General features: G+C 45.1%; 1 pseudogene; it reads left to right on the top strand.

The window, feature by feature from the left end:
• Positions 1–8,456: 8,456 nt before the first annotated feature.
• Positions 8,457–8,843, top strand: LOC142584250 (histone H2A.V pseudogene; annotated as a pseudogene).
• Positions 8,844–22,660: the final 13,817 nt, after the last annotated feature.

Here is a 22,660-nt window from a genome sequence, read left to right as displayed (position 1 = left end):
ATCCTCCGTGTGAGGAACTCTTTAGGATATTCGACTACTTCCACAACGACGTCGTCCCTTCACAGTGCTCGCTCTAGATAAAAGTCCACAAGAGCTTGAAGTCGCTCGGGATTTTTGTGCCTTGGTTACTGGCCATGTGGTTCTGCTGACTGACCTGTCGTTACATGAAGTCCCCGTAACGAGAGATTGAAGTATGAAGTGCTTTTCTCTATGGATGAAATCCAAGCACTTTTGATTATGCCAAGGCGGTCATTATTGTTAGGTCCTGATGGGGTGACCTTCTTTACCTTAAGCCGCTAGGATTAAGCAGGGCAATGCTGTCTTCGGTAAATCTTCAATAAATCTTGGCATGACTGTATAGTCCCCCACGATTGGAAGGGCAGTCGACTGGTGCCTTTAATGAAGCCTCGAATGTCTCCGCTAGATCTTACATTGTACTGGCAGATTGAACTTGCGAGTTGTATCGGTAAGGCCATGGAGAAGATTTTGTTGATAGGTATGCAATGGTACCTTCAATACAATATCTGCCATGGTGCCATGGCTGGTTTTCGACATGGACGGTTGTCAATGAAAAGATACGAAGGGTCTCTTTGTAGCACTCTTCTCTGTAATTATATAACGAGCAGCCAACAAATACTGACACCAAGGACAACATAGGGGGAATTACTTGTGCTTAATAAATGAAATAAAGAAACGATAAATTAATGGAAATGAAAATGGACGAAAAAACAACTTGCCGCAGGTGGGGAACGATCCCACAATATTTGGGCCTCTCGGTGAACCCCTTTTCTTCTCGTTTATTACATAACGAGGGTCTCGAATCCGGCAACATTGATGCCTTCAGGTAGCATGTGTTCCTTTGTCGACCGGCTGTCTTCACGCAAAAGAGATCACGTTTTGTAGCGCCTGCGGCAGAAAGGATGTTCTACATCTGGCACCAAAGTCTGTGAGCGGTGGCGCGGGCTAACACTCCCAGGATTCTACCAGGAAACATCAATACCCAAGAAAGTGGATGGGGAAACTGCGCCGTGGTAGCTCAATTTGTGGAGCATCGCATGCATAATGCGAAGGTTGTGGGATCGTTCCCCACCTGCGGCAAGCTGTTTTTTCATCCACTTTCATTTGCAATATCTATCGTTTCTGTATTTTATTTATTAAGCACAATTAATTTCACCTATGTTGTCTTTGGTGTCAGTCTTTGTCGGCTTCTTGTTATATGACTAACAAAAATCGAGCCCCTCGGTTAACCCCTTTCTTCTCGCTTACTCTTCTTAGGAAGAAGCTTTAGCTCGGGTGCTCCTTTCTAAATGCATGTAAAAGCAGAATCCGTTTTTGTCGGCAGCCACTACATCAAATTTGACGAGGTTTGTTGCATTTAAAAGGAAAACTTAAAATATAGTGACTGTAGGTTTTGAATTTCAAATTTCGGTCTTCATTTTTTTATAAGAAGTTGGCAATAATCGCAAATTTTCAGGAAACGTAGCAATCAAGTTCACAACTTCGTAACTAAGCAAAGAAATACGACATCACAATTCTGTGAATCGCATCTAATATTACATATAAGGCGAACAGACTTGACATATTACACATGAATTTAAAAAAAACAGTAATATGGAAAGACAGCTTTTGCAGAACTCTTGTACACAACGTAAGAAACTTACGTAAGATATAAATTGACATGTCGAACTTGTTCGGTTTGTATGATCTAATGGGTGCCGTTTGCAGAAAGACGATATCTTTTCTTGATACAGAATCAATTATTTATAAGCTTTGTGCGTCTGTGCTTCCGAACTTTCCAATATTTAAAAGGTATTTTCACAAAATTCATGCCCTAAATCGAAATTCTGCTTGCAGTAGTCACTAGAACTGAACTCGTTCTCTTAAATGCCGCAAATTTCAATAAACTCGGTCCAAGGGTTGTCTCAGAACAAGGTTTTTGCGTTTTACATGTATTTAAATAGGCCGCGTTGGAGTTGGGTCCCAGCTAAAGCTTCCTCTTAGAGGTGAAAGGTCCCAACGACAGTGCAGCACACAAAGCCAGTTTCCAAGCCCTTGAGGATGCAGATTGGAGGCCACGTCGTTAGCTGGATTAGGCGCGCTCTCTCGATGAGATCGGTATTTGTCTTCACAGAAGGTGACCCGACAGATAGATACGTAGCAGAGCGTGAGCGTAGGCCAGTTGGTAATTCATGATTTTGCGAAGTTAACCCAAGGAAACACGATACTGGAAGACAGGGACAATACGAAACGGTAGCCACTTCGTCTTGTTCTTTTCTTGAAGCCTCATGTTTTCTTGCGGTAACTTGCCAAAATCTTAAGTAGATATATCTCGAGTCATGGTGTCCCACAAGGCGGAGTGTTGCGCCCAACTCTTTTCCATCTCGTTCTCGTGGGGCTCACAGAACGGCTAATACAGACGGCTAATCTATCGCTCTATGCTGATGATATTTGCATTGAGGCGTCAAGCGTGACAGGCCGGAAGTGCGCGCCAGTGTACAGGAAGCGCAAACCTGGCGGTGGCATAGCTTCGCTAAGAATGGCTGAGTATATCTGCAGAAAAATGTGCACAAGTGGCATTTATAGATAACTGATGTCTTTCTACCCGATGTGCATCGAGAGTTCGCCAGCTGCGTATAACAAATATCACTGGTTCCATACGCATTATGGTATATCGCGACCTCACCTGGTGTCGCCATGTCTCCTTCATGAAGAAAAAGGCGCATTTTCATCTAGAATATGCGTATATTCGTGACTGGAAAATTGTGGGGACTTCCCATGCCGTCGATGTTACAGCTATACATGGCACTTTCTTAAATTTCTTCAATACAGCCTTCCCGTCTTGTCCAACACACGCAAGAATAATATCCTTGCATTGCAGAGCGTACAAGCCTTAACACTTCGGACATATCTTGGCTTCACGAGATGTTCTTCAACAGCTGCTACGATTGTCATTACACAGGAATGTCCCATCACCACTCATGTCGTTGTTGAGACACTAGGAACGCACATGCGACGCCTTTCACCGCTACCATCACACCATTCAGCCGGATTGCCAGTGCGAAGATCACCAGTTAGATTCTGTAGCATTATGACGAGACACCATGACTCGATACCATCTGGCTTGAAGCTTACAGAATGTCCAACATCGGCATTATGTCTCCGGCAAGTTTACGTGTGCCTCTTAGTCGATGGGACTGTTAAGAAGGTAGACTTCTCACCGCTTTCCTGGGAGCAGTTGTCTCTGCCTCTCCTAAGCGAGTCTTATTTTGACGGCATACACATTCACACGCTCTACCACAGCAGTGGTTGTTGCATCGGACGCCGTCTCATTGCAATTTAAATACTCTCAAAATACCATGCCGACAGCAGCTGAACATGCGTCTTTTAAAGGTACACATAAATACGTGCCCCAGCATCCTCCATATCGCTGCGCCATTTCCTGCGATTCGAAAGCAGCCTCACAATCTTTGCAGTTTGGTCTACGTCATGAGTTAGACGAGCAGCTAGCGTACGAAATAAGGACAAAACACTGTATTTCAACGGCTACCGAGCTACTGCAGAGTTGTCGGCAACGACAGCGTTGATGAAGCTGCTCGATCGGCTCATCGAAAATATCAGTCGGGGCCGCTACACCTTTCAAGAACAGATTCTATGCGGAAACTTCCCTAACTTGTTCGCTATATCGCACTTCTATGATGGAATTCACCAGGTTTTGCTAACTCACGCTTGCACGCTCCCGAACATAACTTCCGACTTCGCCTGCCACCTGGACTCTGCCGTCATAAAACAACTCTACTGTGCCGCGTGTGGTTGGGCGCGCAGTTACAAAATCCTGTTTATTTCTAATAAAAATGGCCAACAGTGCTGCGTGCGACGATACTCTCGAGTACCTTTTGTGTTATGCACATTCTTTGATGCTGAATGACGCACTCTACAATCTAAACCCAGCCTGTTGGATAACAGGGTGCTCTCAGAGGAAAAGATTCTAGGACCATGGCATATGCATTTTTGCATACGAAAGGCGACAAAATTCCATCTGCCCTTCTTGAAGGCTGCTGGATTGTACGAGAACTTGTCACAGTGGATATTCTTCGGTTATTGACTCTGCGAATGAGTGACTCTTCCTTATTTTTTCTCTCTTTTTCATAAGTATTCTTCCCGTTGTGTTCACACATGCCGCTCTTCAACGAACCTCCCTCACGTCCACATGGACTGCTGTAGATGTGGGACTAGGAAGGTACCTCTGTTCGAAGACACTCTTTGACGCCCACTTGGAGCATTTGGTATGTACCACTACGTCTGTGCTGGCATTCAATGAATCTCTTTGATACCAACTGTGGTCGCTGAGTGTTCGCAATATGTGTGTGCCACTCTTCAATGAACCTCTTTGACGCCAACTTGGGTAACCAGGTATGAGCCGCTGAGAATGCGCCACTGAACAATAACGAAAGAAATCACTTAGTTTACTCCGACGCCACGTATTATCGAACCCCGTAATACTTGACCCATTTATTAAGTAACCCATGCACCCAAGAGCGAGTTAATGAGCGGCGCCATGAACGCACTCGGCATGTGCCGCTCTTCCATGAACGTCTCGCCAACTTGGGTCACTATGTGACACCGGGTGTGCGAAAAGCGAGGGAACAATTCTGAGCCTTTGCACGCGCCGGTGTATCACGCTTATCGTCGCGGCGACCACTCGCTGACTACACACAAGCCCGTCTAGGTTGCAGAGTGTCTTCAAAAAAAGTTCGACAGAGCGGCCATGCGGCTGCATGAGCCTTCTGTCAAGCATTCGCACGCACCGGCGCGCTGCATATGTCACACGCCATGCACAGGCTTTAATTAGGTGCTGCAAGACGACTGTGAAATTTCCTAATCAAGCGCAAACGAGGTGCGCCACTGCAGCAGATTAGGCGCTACGTTGTGTCACTATACGGCGTCAACGCTAAACTCATTACCCTCGAGAGTGATCGTGAGATTTGATCTGGCGACTTTTCTTTAACTTTGACAACAGAGTTAGAAAAACAGGGGTTCCGCTTCGATATGAGTTCACTATGAAGAGCCACGACCGAGAGTGTGCTAGGAACATTTGCGTTTTCTGGCCCACACTTTTGATGTTGCCGCACTGTGTTGCTTCTGGAAGAAGATTTCAAGTTGTGTAATGCACATTTCATTATAGCAGAAGATTTCTGGTCAGGGCTTCTACGTATGCGTAATTGCGTTGCATGGGTGTTGCAGTCATGATGATAAACCGATAGCATCATCCGTGTAAACACGTGTTGCCTTGTTATGACAGGTGTAAGGTATAAAAAGGCTCTTTTTCACTGCAGAATTTGTTCTGATCACTTAGAGCCTAACAATAAGTCCTTAGCCGACCGCTGTGTAATTGGAGCTCAAAACATCAAGGTGCTATTCGCCGCAACATTTTTATTTTTAAACGCTGCATAGTATTTCTTCAAATGACGTCACTAGAAATGAATTGTGGCAGACGAACAAAAAGTACATCATCCAAGTTTTTGTTATTGCTTTTTAGTTACACACAGGTGGAAAAGTAGGCACCTTAGTTGTTGCTATCCCAATATACAGTTCACTAATTGCAACTGCCCATTTCCGATTAGATATTCACACACATGCCACATAGACAGAAATATACTAAATCTAAAAAACAAGTCGTGAAAAGAGGAAACCCCAGTAAATCAAGTAGAAGCGACACATTTGAATCTGTGCTAAGTGCATGTACATTGGTAAATAAAACCTCCGCCATGCACGTAACAATCGTATGTTATTTTTCAACAGTCATGACAAGAAACACTAAGTTTGCATGAAGTTTATAACAATGTACAAACAAAATAAAATTTGAAGGTTATTGTCTATAATGAAATCCCATAAACGGTCGAGGAAAAATTCTCTTGATGTGGCTGTACCATGAACCAAGCAGTTCAGTTATAAGAAATTCACACATATCGCATTAACTGGAGTTATCGCGAAAATTGACGCGCTTTTGAGCATAATATATAGAGTCTGTGAGCAACTGCTAAAGAGAAGCAGGTAACACAGTGAGTTGGAGGTCGTCTTCTTTTAGCAGAGTGCAAAAAGCATCGAGTCGTAAACGTTGCAGCAAGGAATTGACTATACGGTCAAAATTTGTGTTCATAGAAAAGCGTAAAACAGGCTCTACTCGATAAAGCAATTACGTTTTGCTTTCTCATAGAATAGCATACCTTCTGACAATGTCTAATAGGTCTTACACAAAATGCATTTGGCATTCAATTGGGCGAATTCCAGATTGGCCATCACGTTCAAGGAGGGAGCATCAGCCTCCAGTCTGTTGGCAATCTCGTTTTTAATGATACCAGTGTCACTCTGGATCCCCTGAGAGTGAACTTTAAAGTCCGAAGATGAAGTAATGGTCAGTGACATCGATACCAGATACGATAGCTAGCAGAAATGGGAATAAATAACATATTTGGTAAATAACTCCCGTGCTTATCTTTAGTCAGAAAGTGTTACTCATTTATTATCCATTCTGTTAACAGCAATGTATTAGATTGCCTGGAGAAGACGAAATAGCTCTGCTAGGGTAGATGATTACATTTCTCGTATCGTTTACGAAATATAAGTAGTAAGTAAGCTAGACGACGTCGACCTTTATTTAATGACAGCCCCGGTGAACTCGCTGTCAAGGCATCCTCCATAAAACATTCCAAATCATCATCATCGTAAAGTCATGCTATGCTCTCACCTATGAGCACAGGTGGTCGATCTGATCATTATATACTGAGAAGAGACATCGCAGCGAAGCCATAATAGCACGACGTGATAAGCAACCCAGCAATTTGCCAGATAAACCGTTTTTTTTTATTCTAGGCCATGTGCGTTTCAATAATCATTTTGCAAAGCAGCCATAAGGTAGTAGAAACCACAACATTAAATACTGACCTGTGGTGGTACACACGGTAGCCTGTCTTCCTGCTTTGCCGTCGAGCAGATAGCGCACAAGCCATTTGCGCGTGGCATTATTCAGAGCCTGCACCACGTATAAAACATAAACACTCGCGCACGCAAATACTTGCAAGTGCAAGCTGCAGGAGGATCTAAATGAGATTCCGCAGGGTCGAGCACGTGCCTGCATTAACGACCGCAGTTTTCCGCAAGCTGCGTGTGCGCAATGCTACACATAAAGTGATTTGCATATTACAGTAGCAATAAAGGCACGAGAAAACAGTTGCTGAGCGGCAAACGGTAACCACAGAAACATAAAATGAGAAACGCGGAGTCGATGTGCATCACCACATTTATTTAATATGTGAGTGGCCCTTCCTGTTTTGATTTGTATATACAGTTTGAGAGTGGCCTAAATTTGGGAAAAACGTAGATTGCCAGTAATTAGGTTAACTTCTGAGAACAATGCGGCAATAGTGCATGCTGAATGATACTGCTTCCTACCTTAGGCGCAGAAAGAAGAAATTTCCGCTTCGCAATAGTAGAGATTGTGTGCAGTACAATCAGAAACATTGACCTGAGCCGGTGCGCTCTAGCCTGCAATACTCTGCACGGCGGAAGGGAAAAAGTGAGTGAAAGTGCTGTTAAGAGTGATGAGAAAGGAAGGAATGTGTGCGTCTGTATATTAGACAGCAGCCCTCCTAGAGCTGGTCATTCAGTCCGGCGACATGTAGGAACTTCAACAGCATTTTCGTTGCCTCTGCGTTGTACTTGTAGCATCAGGTCATTGCGCTAGAATAGCAACCGCCGAGAATAAATGACTTCCAAATGATGGTGGCTAGGAAGCTGTCTGGGGTCCATATCTCCTACATACCTGATTTGCAATCGCGTAATATATTTCGCGGTTTTAGACAACTTCGACTTGAATTGTTGCCGTAGGCTGCGATGTCTTGTCATCAGAAGCAGAGGAAATTGAAAGCAGTTATTTATAAGAATTACTGCCTTTCCGCTACTGTGAAGAGGGGTGCAAGCGAAACTCGAAATCCGCGTCTTTTCGTTGTCGTAACGCCTGGGCTTCGCGCTCTCTCATGGCGAGGTCGGCCCGTCGAGGACGGGCCCTTCTTCAAGCATGTTCCCGGCGGCGTTCATGAAACGGCGCCTGTCCTTCCGCAAAACGCACGACGCGCGGCCTGCTCCCGCTGCCCTTCCTTCAACTCAGCCTGCTCTTCGGCAGAACGATCCAAACGCGGCCTTCCCATTTGACTTCCGGGCCTGAACTTGCCGGAAATGGCGGGCGTGAGGCCAGCAAACGCGCGATCACAACCTTTCCCCCCTCCGTCGGGAAAGAATGCCTGTGATTGGCTCACGGCTTGCGCTGCGTCTGCTTCTTTATGCATATAAAACCCCGCTTTAAACGGCGCGTATGATGAATCGACAGTGGCTGATCCCTGGCGGTACGCTATTGTTTTCGTTGGTCGTTCGTTGTCTACGTCCGAGTTGTTCCGTACAGAATGGCTGGCGGTGGAGCCGCGAAAGGCAATAAAAAGGCGAAAGCCAAGCCAGTCTCCCGGTCGGTCAGAGCTGCACTTCAGTTACCTGTAGGACATATCCATCTTTAGCTGAAGAACCGTACTACCAGTCAACGCCGTGTGGGGACCACTGCAGCTGCTTACAGTGCAGCCATTTTGGCTTACCTGACTGCAGAGGTGTTGGAGTTGGTTGGCAATGCTAGCAAGGACTTCAAGGTGAAGCGTATCATTCCTCGCCATTCCCATCGGGGCATTGGTGGAGACGAGGAGGTTGGCTCCCTCATCAAGACAACTATCGCAGGGGGTGGTGAGGTCCCTCACATCCACAAGTCACTGATTGGCAAGAAACGATCCCAGAAGACACCTTAAAGCAATACATCATTACGCGAGCACTCCTGTTTCGACCCGGAGTTCACATTTCTTTCACACAAACACACACACACACACACACACACACACACTCACACACACACACACACATATATATATATATATATATATATATATATATATATATATATATATATATATATATATATATATATATATATATATATATACCGCACACTCGCATACTACGCCCACATATGTTTAGTGCAGTTTGGCATTAGTGCGTGAAGTATAATGCAGCATGATTTACATGTCTTACACAGCATCATAATTTTGTCTTTGTTCTGCTTCTTTGTCAATAAAAGTTCTGTAAATAAAAAAAAATCGACAGTGGCTGAATTGGTTAGCGTGGTGGTCGGTGGTTGGAATCTACAGCCTCACAAGCATTCTTTATTGTCCCACGGTTTGAGCTTTCCTTTGTTAGGCAACACCGACGCCCACATGAGTGTGACACTACAAGTTTCGCTTGAATAGTGGGCGAGACGTTATTAAATAAGCACTCTAAGTAATAATTGAGCAACAGAGTAAATTCAGGAGGTAGGGCGCACGTGATCTCGAGTAATGGAAAATAAGTTCTTTACATTTACAGCTGAAAATATAAATGATAATTGCATAAATGCGAATGCAAAAAGCAGACCACATGCTACGGACAGAATACCTGCATGGGAGGGGCTCACGAATAATAAGCATCACGTTCTTATATACGAGCTACTGAATTTTAATTACGGTGTTACCGGAATCCCACTGAATTTTAGTACGGCATAGGGATGTATGATGACCCGGTACTCGGCTGTTTACAGGAGGTAATTGTCGTCAGAAAAAAAGGCTCCTATAGGCTTCCGAAAGTGTCTGCGCTCCCCTTGTCGAGCCCTCCTTATCCCACCGCAGCTTTCGTGAAAAGTTGAGCATCCTCCGCTGCTGTGGAAGACAGATGAATGCTGCCACCGGGAACCTACAGGCAAAATAAATATAGGCATGGCCCGTGCCTCGGCAACTACGGGAGTTTTTTAACCACTTGTCAGAATACGCATCCGATGGAAAGTGGATGGCATGGGACCAGCGAATTCGTTCTGGTTTGTTTATAAATACCAAATGTATTTAGAAATAATCTCAGAGCAGCTGTACTTTTTGTATAAAATATTTTCATTAAACAGCAACGCGAAAAGTACCCCTGATACTATGCAATTTTTTTATGCGAAGATATCTGAGAAAGGCACTGAAAGGCTTTAATAAATTAGACATGCAGTAGAATAGAGGAGACATGTGTATACAATAAACCACATTGTCTAAAAAGAATTGTGGGCTGTCTTATATCTGGATCAAACTAGGTTAGTGCAGAAGCTGCGGCTGCTGAGTGTCTTAGCGACCGTGCAAATAGTCGCATATATGTTTGTAAGTATGTAGCGTCTAAATGTACATTGTGGCCTTTGGTGAAAAATTTATTGGCTAAGGAAATGATTTCTGTATGAATTGTTCTCTTTTTTGCCTATTACAAGTGATGTGGAAGGGCAAAGATCTGTCGGGAGTGGAAGAGGCGATGCGAAATGTGAAAGCCTGGATAGCCTGGAAAAATGCCAGCAAGGTCTACTGTCCACTCTCGGGCAGTAATTAAAACCGGTGATAATAACTACCGATTTCGAAATAGTGATAGCAGATGGTTTAGATAACCATTCGGTCCCATTTTCTTGTGACTGAATGCTGAATATAAGATAATTGCTTTTGATGTGCATTCGCCCATAGAGACCTTTAGAATCCTCTCCACACTAGATGCCAGAAGATTGCTTCAACTGGAGCAATTTCGCCATGAACGATTTCTAAAACTATTATTTTGGTATTTCACAACGTATTCATCACTATTGCGAAATTTTACCTCACCTCAATCTACTCCACTGCTGTCAGTTGCATGCCAGTGTTACTTCTGGATAGAACTATTCCTCTCGTCTGTTTTACAGCCAACGGACGTTCGTGAGATTTACTTGCCTCTTGAATTAAAGCGCCTTTAATTCGAAACGTTTCTACCAACGTACCTTTAAGTAAATTTGTGTATAAAAACAAAGTGCCGTAGCACATATCTCAACGATGACCACCACTAAAAATACGTGTTCGGACTTTCACTACCTTCAACGGAGTCTCAGACGGCTGATTCCGCTTCAGTGCGCAAAAATCAGTGAACGCTGCGGTAGATATCGGCAAGCTTATGCGAGCTTTGCCGTGTTCTTGCTTAACAGCCGTGAATAAAGTGCGTGCTAGAAGTATAAAGATCAAAGCTTATAATTTATGAAAACTCTCGAAAGGAATTGTTACAGTATTAGGCTCCCGTAGCTGGGGAGGAAAGGATCGATTGTCCCCGTTTTTTGAGGACGATAACAATGTGTCGCGGCACAACCATGCTGAGCGCGCTCATTAGGGTCCCGTGGACGACGACGTGCTAACGAGATAAGCGCTTACGTTGGAGCTAAGTAGATGGAATAGGTTCTAAGCTCAGTATAACCTGAGATTTCGCCTATACTACTTGTGGCTATGGCCGGCCGATGGCACACCCATCAATGGTAAAGAATTCTGTGCTGTTCATTTAGGTATTATATGGCGTATTTTTGAGAAGTTCTTTTTTCAGTTTGATTACGCCCCTTTCTGTATGCTTATGCCGTTACCTAATAATAACATTGCTTTATTTGTTCCTTATGTTGCACAACTACCCGCTAAATGAAAAATGAGAAATGCTTCTTCAAAAACCAAGCGAGATACGATATGGTCAAAAATAACGTTGAGCTGCCAAATAAAGGTAGTTGTTTGGTTCAAGGCGGCAGTTTGGTACTTGTTTCGACAAAGTCAGTGTGTGTTTGTGACATGCATTTCAATGGAAAGCAAAATTTCGAGCTTGCTTAAACAAAGGCAACAATTTTAGCAGTGGCGACAATGTGACGATTAGGTGCGCTAAGGATAGAACGATAAAGTCCGCGCTTTTTGCCACTAGAAACATCGGTTGCTGCTTAGGGCCCACATTTTACTGCCACAGCACGTAAATGCTCGAACTTGACATAGCCTAGTCCGTCCGTCCCCCGCACATTCTGTAAGCTGAGGGCGATTTTCGTCAATGCGCAAAATTATAATTTCTGTCTTCGTCAAGCCTTGCCCTTATCCCCAGCATCGTTATTGTCAGAGCGAAAAACGAAACTTCTTCACATCCACCTCCGGTGTGATTTGAAGTAATGTCACTGGAGCCGTGTGAATTCGGGTGTCGAGTGCACTAACCACCGAGCTAACGCGAAATCTTATTTTCCTACGTGGTATTTATTACAATGAATGAATTGATGCATGTACAAGAAGAATTTACAATAACATGAATACCAGGTGATCATAACCAATGCCAGGTGAACGAGCAGTACATACAAAGAAAACGTAACAGTAAGAAACACCTTACCTCCCAACAAAAACTTCATAGGCCTGAGTAACCTATAGAAAATTCGTACGCAAGGCCGAAACGCAGAAAGAAACATTTCCTTAAGATCGCATTTATCTAAAACGACTACGCAATTAAAGGATATTTACGGTCAAAATGAATGTCAGCCTGATTGGAATACACTTGTGATGAGCTATTGTGCAACATCAGTGTTGTACAAATAGTGCAAGGCTTTGTACTCCACACAGACTCTGAAAGCTGTTGGTTATGTGCGTTTATTGCGGAGGCAAGTGGTAGCAAGCCTAATATAGGTTAGGATTACATTAGGTGCATCACAGGAAAATTGTTATTGGTATATTAGTGGTCTCCTTGCGCTCAAGTCTACCTTGTAATCTTCTTGAAGATGGTGTCAGCGGCACAAAGGAAACGTACATGACAGTAAGGATAATAACCCTTAAACATGGCGCATAGCCACAACAGAGGATGCGCTGAGATAAGGTGGTTGATGAAAAACACCGTCGAACGCATTGACAACATCAATTACAACGGTGACGATGCAGTTGCATAACCACATTGCTTACACACCAGCTTGCCGGATTCACAGCCGCCAAGTGCCCTTCATAGCGATACTGCCACTCTACACATAAAAATAGATCGCTGAAATGCTCTAGCAGACGCTGCGTTATTTCGATCGTGGCACCAGTTGTAGTATAAGTCTTGCCCTCATAGTTGATTATTCCCCAGGCAAGAACTTTAAAACAAGTCATCGAATCTAAAAGCATGCAATTACCTTTAGCACTGCAACTGCCCCTTCACTTGCGGACTAAATGTTGATTTAAAAAAACCAGGTTTAAAAGTAAGATAAGGAGACCAAATTTGAAGAGAATCTCGAATGTCATGCTGCACTCACCTTGGGCAGGTAGGGGCTTGGATGTTGTCCTACTAAACAATGCAAACAAAGAAATGTGACGGTTTTACGCAAAACAAACTAAAATTAGTGTGATGTAACAAGATTATCCGACTCAAATGTATTTATATTGAACTTAGCCAGGAAGAATGGATGCAACAATACGTTGATTTGGGAAAGGTGGTTCACCTTGACAGTTTTCATAAAAAAAGCACTAAAGACGAAGACGAAGTCGCAGGAACACATACCAATATTTTCATTGCAAGTCTAAATTACAGTTCTATCGTCCCACGCTCCACTAATCAAATCTAGTTTCTCTATACTTCTAACCTTACGGAAAACCGCCTGCTTCTACGCCAATCCCCCACAGTGGGCACGCGCCACTGTCTGGGACACGAGACAAGACAAGACATACGACAAGACTGGTGCCAGTCCTGTAGTATGTGTTCATTCGACTTGGTCTTCGTCGGTAGCGCTTTTTTATAAAAACTCTCACGAATGACTTTTGTCTAACCAGGGTTGCCACCTGAACGAGCTTGTGCTTGCTGTGTTTGGCTGGACGTCGACTGCTAGCCGTCCGCCCGCCTCCCGTTGTTGTGAACCTCAGTTCAAGTGTTGGAGTTACTGAGCCTGGTTTTATGTTGACCTCCAAAGTCGCACGCTACCCACCCCCCCATCATGACTGACGGTGCAAGTGCCATTCGTCCGTCGTCCTCATCCACTCTGGTATGTGCCATTCTCTTGCATCAGCGAGATCCCTTCATCTTCAACGGCACATACGACAAAGACGTTGGAGACTGGATCTGCTCCTACGAGCGAGCAACTGCCCCTAATAAATGGAACGACATTACTCAGCTAAATAACTCAACTGTTTGCCCCTCGGACATGGCCAAGCTATGGTTTCTCAACTTCGAAACTGGCTTTAGTGTATGATGCGTCTTTATGACCAGTTCACCCACGTTTTCTGTCACCCAGCGGTGCGAGAACTTCGCGCAGAACAAGGCTTGAGTACAAGATCTTAGCAGGTTGGTGAAAATTTGGCAAATTATATAAAAGACATCGTCGACCTTTGCCAACACATGAACGCGTCGGTGCCCGAAAAGGATAAGTTGGAGAATATCATGAAGGGAATTGAACCCGGCGCATTCCAAACGTTGCTATCGAAGAGTCCTCAATCCACAGTCGAAGTAATTGAACTGCGTTAGAGCTACGAGGAGTTGCACAGGCAAGGCCTCCAAACCGGACGTCCTTCTGCTCAGGACCCCATCGTAGATGGCCATGCCCTTTTGCTTTTGAAGATCCAGGAGTTCGTTCGCAAAGACATCGCCCACCAGCTGTCTTTAGTATCTGGCGTGGCGCCTCGGTCACCCTCAGTCCCACCTTTTTCCAAGAACAACTATTCCCAGGTCAGCTCTCAGGCCACTGATCCGCCGTTAGTGACTGCGCCTCTCACGTCCGTAGAAGCAGTTTCCCGACATCGACCACAGGCTTTCTCGCCGCCACCTATATAGCTACCAAAACGGCTGCCTCTTTAGACCTTGTTCCTGCGACTCGGAGCGTACTCTCAGCTGAAGCGCAGATCGGGTTGTCGTCCAACATGTTTTCGTTCTGGCCATGCTGCTCAGGTGAAGCGCTACTGTCATAGTCGCATGCTTCCTATTACGAACATCCGGTGAGCGCCATTCGTCCACTCCTTATTTTTCTTTTGTGCCTCCTAGCCCTCCTGCCTCTTCATTTGACCGTGATCCTTCATCTGTGCATACAGATGATCGAACATTCACGCTTGTACTCGCTTTCACCAATCCGTCACCGAACTGAATCAACTGATAAGACAAAATGATGACCGCAGTACCCAAGGCCCGAACTGCGTCCCCATCGCAAAGTACAAGTCGTCACTCCCGCCAACACAACATCATTAATGTGTCTGTCGAATGAGCCGTAACCTCTGCCTTTGTCGATAGAAGAGCCGCCGGTTCTTTCAGCATTGCAATACTATGTATTTCACTTCGCAAATATCGGACGCATTTGTCGGACCTGTTTAGTCAAACGATGAGCGCAAAAGCAAAACTCCTATGGCTGCCTGTACTGCTCGGCGCGTCATTCAGGGACTTTTATATACCATTGAGTTGGTCGTGATCGAGTCGCTTTTCCATGATATTTTATATTGGGACTTCTTTGGCAATCTGAACGCCGTTATATCTGCTTGGCAACCAATATCAAACTTTCAGGGTTCATGACGCAGATGACGGTTTAAAGGGAAGCATTTGTGAGTATGGCAATGCACGTGTATATAGACCGAGTGTACCAAATGTCCGAAAAAAAAAGAAAAGCAATAGATCTTCGATTTGCGATTCAAGTTTTTCGTTTGTTCCTTATGCGACACAATTTGCTGATATTCCAGTTTATCACAGTCCTCTCTGTGATAAACTGCTTGTAGTTGGCGACACCACCGTTGCTGCGCGCTGTTACGTCCTTATGCCAGCGTCATGTGCCGATATTTCTAATGGTTTTGTAATATTTATGGCGTTCTACGTATTTATTCAACACAGATCTTCTGTGCTGCACTTTGTTTTCTTAACTCTGGAGACTGCAGTCGCGAAGACGCTTGTGAACAGCAAATTTGGGTGGTCCCTAACTATATTTCATTGCTGATGCATCGGCCGCGTTCAGCCTGTTCACAGCAATTGCATCTTTGACGTTCCCGCCGTTTCCTCTTCTGCGGACCTTGGCGCATTTGATTGGGACCCCGAGGTAGATCAATCACTTCTCAACGCTTTGCACCACTCCATCGATGACCAAGCGTATTCTGCAGAACTGAGTCAGCTTGTCGCCATTCTTCAGAATTTCTGCATTTCCTTTGACAACCACGAGACGGTTTGGTCACACATCGACAATTTCCCGTCAAATAGACACGGCAAGCCATGCAGCATTACGACAACGTCCTTATCGCGTCTCAGTCTCAAAATTTTCTGTGATTGATAACTAGGTTCACGCGAGGCTCAAGCGCGGCTTTGTCGAGCCTTCAAACAGTTCTTCAGCAAGACCAGTCGTTCTTGTTACCAAACACGATGACTTCATTGACTACAGCGCTATCTACGGACATCTGAACAAGATCACACGCATTAATACTTAAGCGCTGCCGCGCTTCGATGGCACCCTGGACTGTTTTCAGGAATGGGTTTTTTTTCCTGGTTTTCATTTACCCTCCGGATACTTTGAAATCCCAGTAGTACAGTCCGATCGACAGAAAACAAAGTTTATCATTCTCGACAGACAACATGAAATTTACGGTGATGCCTTTTGGACTAGGTAATACGTCTTCCACGTTTGAGATGCTGGACAATGTTTTACGTGAACCGAAAAGGAACATGCACCTCAATGACGTAGTGGTGTTATCCGCTGATCTCCACACGCATCTCTGCCGTGTCTAGAGCGTTGTGGAATGTATCAATAAAGCGGCACTACCTCAGCAGTCATGGAGGCATTACGGAATCAGGGTGTAGATGAGCCATATGTAAAGATACTGGAAGATATCTATAGCGGCTCCACAGCCACCGTAGTCCTCCACAAAGAAAGCAACAAAATCCCTATAAAGAAAGGCGTCAGACAGGGAGATACGATATCTCCAATGCTATTCACAGCATGTTTACAGGAGGTATTCAGAGGCCTGGAGTGGGAAGAATTGGGGATAAAAGTTGATGGAGAATACCTTAGCAACTTGCGATTCGCTGATGATATTGCCTTGCTTAGTAACTCAGGAGACCAATTGCAATGCATGCTCACTGACCTGGAGAGGCAAAGCAGAAGGGTGGGTCTGAAAATTAATCTGCAGAAAACTAAAGTAATGTTTAACAGGCTCGGAAGAGAACAGCAGTTTACGATAGGTAGCGAAGCACTGGAAGGGGTAAGGGACTACATCTACTTAGGGCAGGTAGTGACCACGGATCCGGATCATGAGACTGAAATAACCAGAAGAATAAGAATGGGCTGGGGTGCGTTTGGCAGGCATTCTCAAATCATGAACAGCAGGTTGCCACTATCCCTCAAAAGGAAAGTGTATAACAGCTGTGTGTTACCAGTACTCACATATGGGGCAGAAACCTGGAGACTTACGGAAAGGGTTCTGCTGAAATTGAGGACGACGCAACGAGCTATGGAAAGAAGAATGATGGGTGTGACGTTAAGGGATAAGAAAAGAGCAGATTGGGTGAGGCAACAAACGCGGGTAAACGACATCTTAGTTGAAATCAAGAAAAAGAAATGGGCATGGGCCGGACATGTAATGAGGAGGGAAGATAACCGATGGTCACTAAGGGTTACGGACTGGATTCCAAGGGAAGGGATGCGTAGCAGGGGGCGGCAGAAAGTTAGGTGGGCGGATGACATTAAGACGTTTGCAGGGACAACATGGCCACAATTAGTACATGACCGGGGTAGTTGGAGAAGTATGGGAGAGGCCTTTGCCCTGCAGTGGGCGTAACTAGGCTGATGATGATGATGATAACTCACTTTAAATAAATGTTGTTTGTCACAGCTCGCCATTGTTGGCCATGTTGTATCGCGAGATGCACCCCCCGTGGTTGCTGAGTGGCTATGGTGTTGGGCGGCTGAGCACAGGTCGCGGGACCGAATCCCGGCCACAGCGGCGACATTTCGATGAGGGCGAAACACTCATGTACTTAGATTTAGGTGCATGTTAAAGAGCTCCAAGTGGTCAAAATTTTCGGAGTCCTCACAAAGTGGTTTAAAGGGAAGTAAATTATGTGGAAAACCACATAATGTATTTTTTTATCGCGAGATGGCATTCTTCCTGACGCAGCCAGGCTTCCCGCAATCGCCAAGTTTCGAAAACCAAAGAACCTGAGCTAACTTCAACGTCTCGTGGACTTGTGCTAAACTCTGAAGCTAAACTTCAAATCTGCATGAGCATGTGCTCATATTTCCACCATTTTCTTCTAAATGTTATCTCTAATAAGTACTTCCTTGACGGAACTCCTTCACGTCGAAACAAATGTTTTTGCTTCGCCACCTGCTTGTGATGACACTTTCCTAACATTGCTTCGCCTGATAACGTTGCCAGCCATGCTACGTCTTTTTGATCCTGCGGCCCCCACCGAGGTCCGCACCTATTCCAGCGGCGTCTGCCTCCACACTGTGCTCGCGCAACGGAATCCAGGTTTCGATGAATACGTCGTCGCCTACGCGAGCTGCACTCTCACAAAAGCAGTTCATTTACTCGGTTACAGAGAGTGCTTAGAAATCACCTCGAGTCTAGGGAAATTTCGCCTTTGTTTATACGGTAACCCTTTCAACTTCATCACTGACTATCAAACTTTTTGTAGGCTGCCCACCCTCAAAGAGCCATCGGGCCGACTTGCCCGCTGGGCACGGAAGCTACAAGAGTACGAGATCCAGGTTTTCTACCTGTCCGACTTTATTTCATTCTCACCGGTGCCTTCCTGCGAACGGTATCAGCTGACAGTGCTTTCCTACCTATTTCACTTGCTAGTTCTCCAAAATATAGAAACTAATTGCCATCTTTACAGCAAGTGAGTTGTCCTAAGAACATATCTGCATGACCAACGGAAGCACAGACCGGGCACCCATTGTTCCAACACCCCTGCGCGCGTGACTATAACTCGCGTTCCCTCGGTCGACCGCGGCAGTACCGACGATAAAGAGCACGGGCATTTTTATTGTTGCATTCGGCCTCATTTGCCACCGGTGAAAGATTCAGCACTTTAGAGGGCCTTGGAAAATACGCACGACGCAACTTTAACCGCCGCAAATTGAACTTAATGCTGCAACCTTAATATTCGATGCCCTACATTGCAGCGCCAATGACGTCTAGTTGTCTATCAAATATGACCTTACAGAAATTTGCCGCTGGCGGTTTTGGTTGCACGTCGCAAGACGGGATGAAATAGTTGCCGATAATATAGTCATAGGGGTGGCTCATCTGCCACCGGTCCCGAGTACCGACATCACGCGTTTGAGTTACATGCACGGCTGTTGAAGCGGCGTTAAGTTCGCCGCTGCGCCTTTAACAGGACCTGCATGCCTTCAGACGGCTGACAGATCTGAGATTCGTGTGCTGCGTGTACGATCCCCCCATAGGGCCGACTTCTTAGAGCACATGCAGCGGAGCCTAAACACTCGCGGAGACCGTGTCCGTGATCGTGTCAGTCGGGCCAGCCTGTCCGCAGTGTGCTCGGCGCTTATGTTGTGTTGAAAACAACGAAGTCAGAGGCTCCCTACCATGACATTGAGCACGCGGGGCCCCGCGGCATTTGTGAGTATGGCAGTGCACGTGTATATACACCGAGTGTACCACATCTCCGAAAAAAAAACAGACAAGCAATAGATCTTCCATTTGCGATTCTAGTTTTTCGTTTGTTCCTCATGCGACACAATTTGCTGATATTCCAGTAATCAAATGCATAATTTCGATGTTCTCGTATCGGAGAGACACGTTCTAGTATTTTGGGATATAATAGCGGTGTGGATGGATATTAGTCAGCCAAAAGTAATGGGTGCGTCGGAACTAATGTCTCTGGACGCGGTCGCTATCGCAATGCGGTTGCTGGTTCCAAGAATTTCAACTTATGACCGCATACGTAGCAGTGCACGGTTGACTACATTTAGATACTGCGTCGAGTAGTTTCGGCATTTTCGCATGCTGCTATTCTTATTAATTTTATTAAGGCTTAAAACGATTGAGCCCTTATTACAGGCTTTTAATTTGATTGCATACCACATCTTTTTTGCACGTATACAAGCTCAATAAACAGACCACACCCACTTAGTTACTGTTCATTGGCATTAACTCAAGCACACTGCGGTCAGCGAACGATGCAATGCGAGCGCAGTCAGCGGTCTCCTGCCTATGTGTCCTCCTAAATTTATTATTTGACTTCAAGAGTTGGAAGTATCTGCTGTGTGATCCACGAGTACGCAGATTTGTTCTGTCGGCCACGGAAGACCTTCCGTTCCGTACCTGCGAGAAGCGCTGCAAGGAGTGCCACGCCGGAAGCCCCGATGCACTGATCGTCTCGCTTCGCCGTTTTGACGATCTTTGCCAAGCGCATGCGCACCTGGCAAGCTTCGGGAGTCGTTATAAGTGGGCGTTTTGCTCCTTGGCGATCATTTGGCAGCGGTGGCAGCTCGTGGGAACATCTATTGACCGTTGAATCCTACCTGTTACAGCTTCGATGCGCTCCTGATGCAAGCCATCGTACGTGCCTGTTGACTTATCCTTACATCTACTCTCCATTACGGGTGGGCAAGCCATTTTTTTAAAGATTGCTGCAGCTGTGTTTGATTGCTTGAAGTGAAGACTGCTACTATATATGGACAGCGTGTTTGATTCAGAGTGGCGCTGGTCTAGAAAATGTCATTTCTATTGCCATGCCACGAGAGTAAATATTAGAATCAGACGACTGTACAATGAATGGAGAAGAGGCATGGACAAAGCAAACCACGACTCGCGCTCCTCACGCACCAACTGTCCCAAACCAGACACATAACTATGGTTGTAACTAGGGAATGAAAGGTCCATGATTAAGCGTGTGCTTAGAGAATAAGTCATTTTTGAATACACATTCTGCATAAAGCAATAGGTTTACCGGAGCGAGTACCAGAGTACATGTACCCATTGCGATCACAATCAGTAACCAAGCAAAAGATCGATGAAACCAAGATCATATCTACAGCTTCTACATCACCACCGCGAAACACTAATATTTATCAGGCTGTTAAAACGTGAAACCATACTCTGCCTGCGATGACTGTCAGTCTTACTTGTTTTGAGCCAGGCGGTTATGTGAGCCAATTTATTTCTGCATAAAAACGTCTGAAACTGTACATCATAGATCACCAATTAATTGCCAATAATATGTTCCGCGCACATTTGAAAAACTATATTGCACATTGAACTTTTTCAATTTCTTTGTTTCAGTTACACAAAAATGTCTCGGACACACCAATCCCGAAACGTCCGAAGTAACTTTTTTTTCTTGCAGGGTTTACATGGGTTCATAGACCGTATAAATGTACTAAAATAGTGCAAGCTTACATACATGCTGTAAACGACGACAAAAATAGAAATTGCGTTGAAACAAAAATCGCTTTCCTGAAACACTTAGTCCCAGTTGAGCTTCAACCACAGACAATTACTTCGCTATTGGCACTAATTGGAGATCGGCAAGGGTGTGGGGAATGCAAAATACCATAAGGTGCCTGTAGTTTCCGCGAGGTGACCGTCGTTCTAATAGAGGAAGCGTGAAGCTGCTTTTACTGTGGGAATGAATGGAAGAAGTATCTGCAGCACTCAGTGAACCCAGCCGGGAAAATTCTTTCAATCAAAAAGACCTGTAAGCCATCGACCTATCAGCGATATAGGGTGAGAAGAAAAAAAGTGAAGACGGAAAGTTTGAGCAAAAAATTTTCAAAACCGCATCGTTTACGAAGAAATCTGCCGGGAGGGTCAAGAAAAATGAAAAGCTTTGACGATGCACATAACCGACACTTTTTCACACTGGCCGTAATGGAAGGCTGCTGTGAATCGCGAAGAGAAATAATGATTTATCGTTCGAGAGAGTACTGGCTCGTTCTGATTAGCTTTCGTGTTTCTTATCCTAGGCGAGCTGGAACTAACTTTGGTTCAGACTAATGCGACGAACTTGCCGCTACCAGAATGTGAGATAACGAAAAACAAAAGCAGCTAGTAATTCTAGGAGGTGTCTGAAATGGCGGCCATTTGCAGGGTTCCCATGCAAGGTTAGACTTTCTCGGAGAATCATTGCAGCATGTGTGAACTGGCAATTGCATCTTTGTCTTCCAAATTAGCTGTGATTTCTTGCCCTTATATAGGAACCAACTATTCGCTGTTGATAGAGAGTTGTGACCGACGAGCTCCAATACATGCTGCCCTCTCACACAGCCAGCTAAGACAATTTTTTTTTTGCGTGTGACAACGCAGGTTACGTAAAGATTTCACTCGAATAAACAATTTCGTAACCAACTGTAAGAAGGACGAGCGCTATAGCAACAATGTTATGTCGCATATATATATCGACGTGACACACTACAAACTGATTGTTCTATTCATATAGGAGGTTGTGGCCAAGTACTGCACCAGGGTGGCCGATCCTGCGCTGGTTAGGGAATGCATTACTGGTTCGGGTCATCGGGATCAGGCCGCACTCCAGGCCTGTTTATGCAATTTTATCAGCACGAGGATTTTTTTTAATCCGGTGGAAAATTGCGCGGTAGCGCGATTCGAATCACGGTCCTCTTGCGTGCAAGGCGGATACTCTACCTATACGCCACCGCGAAGTATGGGAGAGGCCTTTGTCCTGCAGGGGGCGTAACCAGGATGCGGCTGCAGCTGCTGATTCTGCTGATGATGATGACACTTCAAACTGAAGTTCAAAATGGTATCGTAAAGACAACAGAAAATTATGAGTGACGCCTAGCTATCCTCTGCCT

This window comes from Dermacentor variabilis, chromosome 6 (genome assembly GCF_050947875.1).
Source record: "Dermacentor variabilis isolate Ectoservices chromosome 6, ASM5094787v1, whole genome shotgun sequence".
Classification (NCBI taxonomy): Eukaryota; Metazoa; Arthropoda; class Arachnida; order Ixodida; family Ixodidae; genus Dermacentor; species Dermacentor variabilis.
Note: the sequence above shows the minus strand (reverse complement) of the source record. Positions and strands in the feature narration are given on the sequence as shown.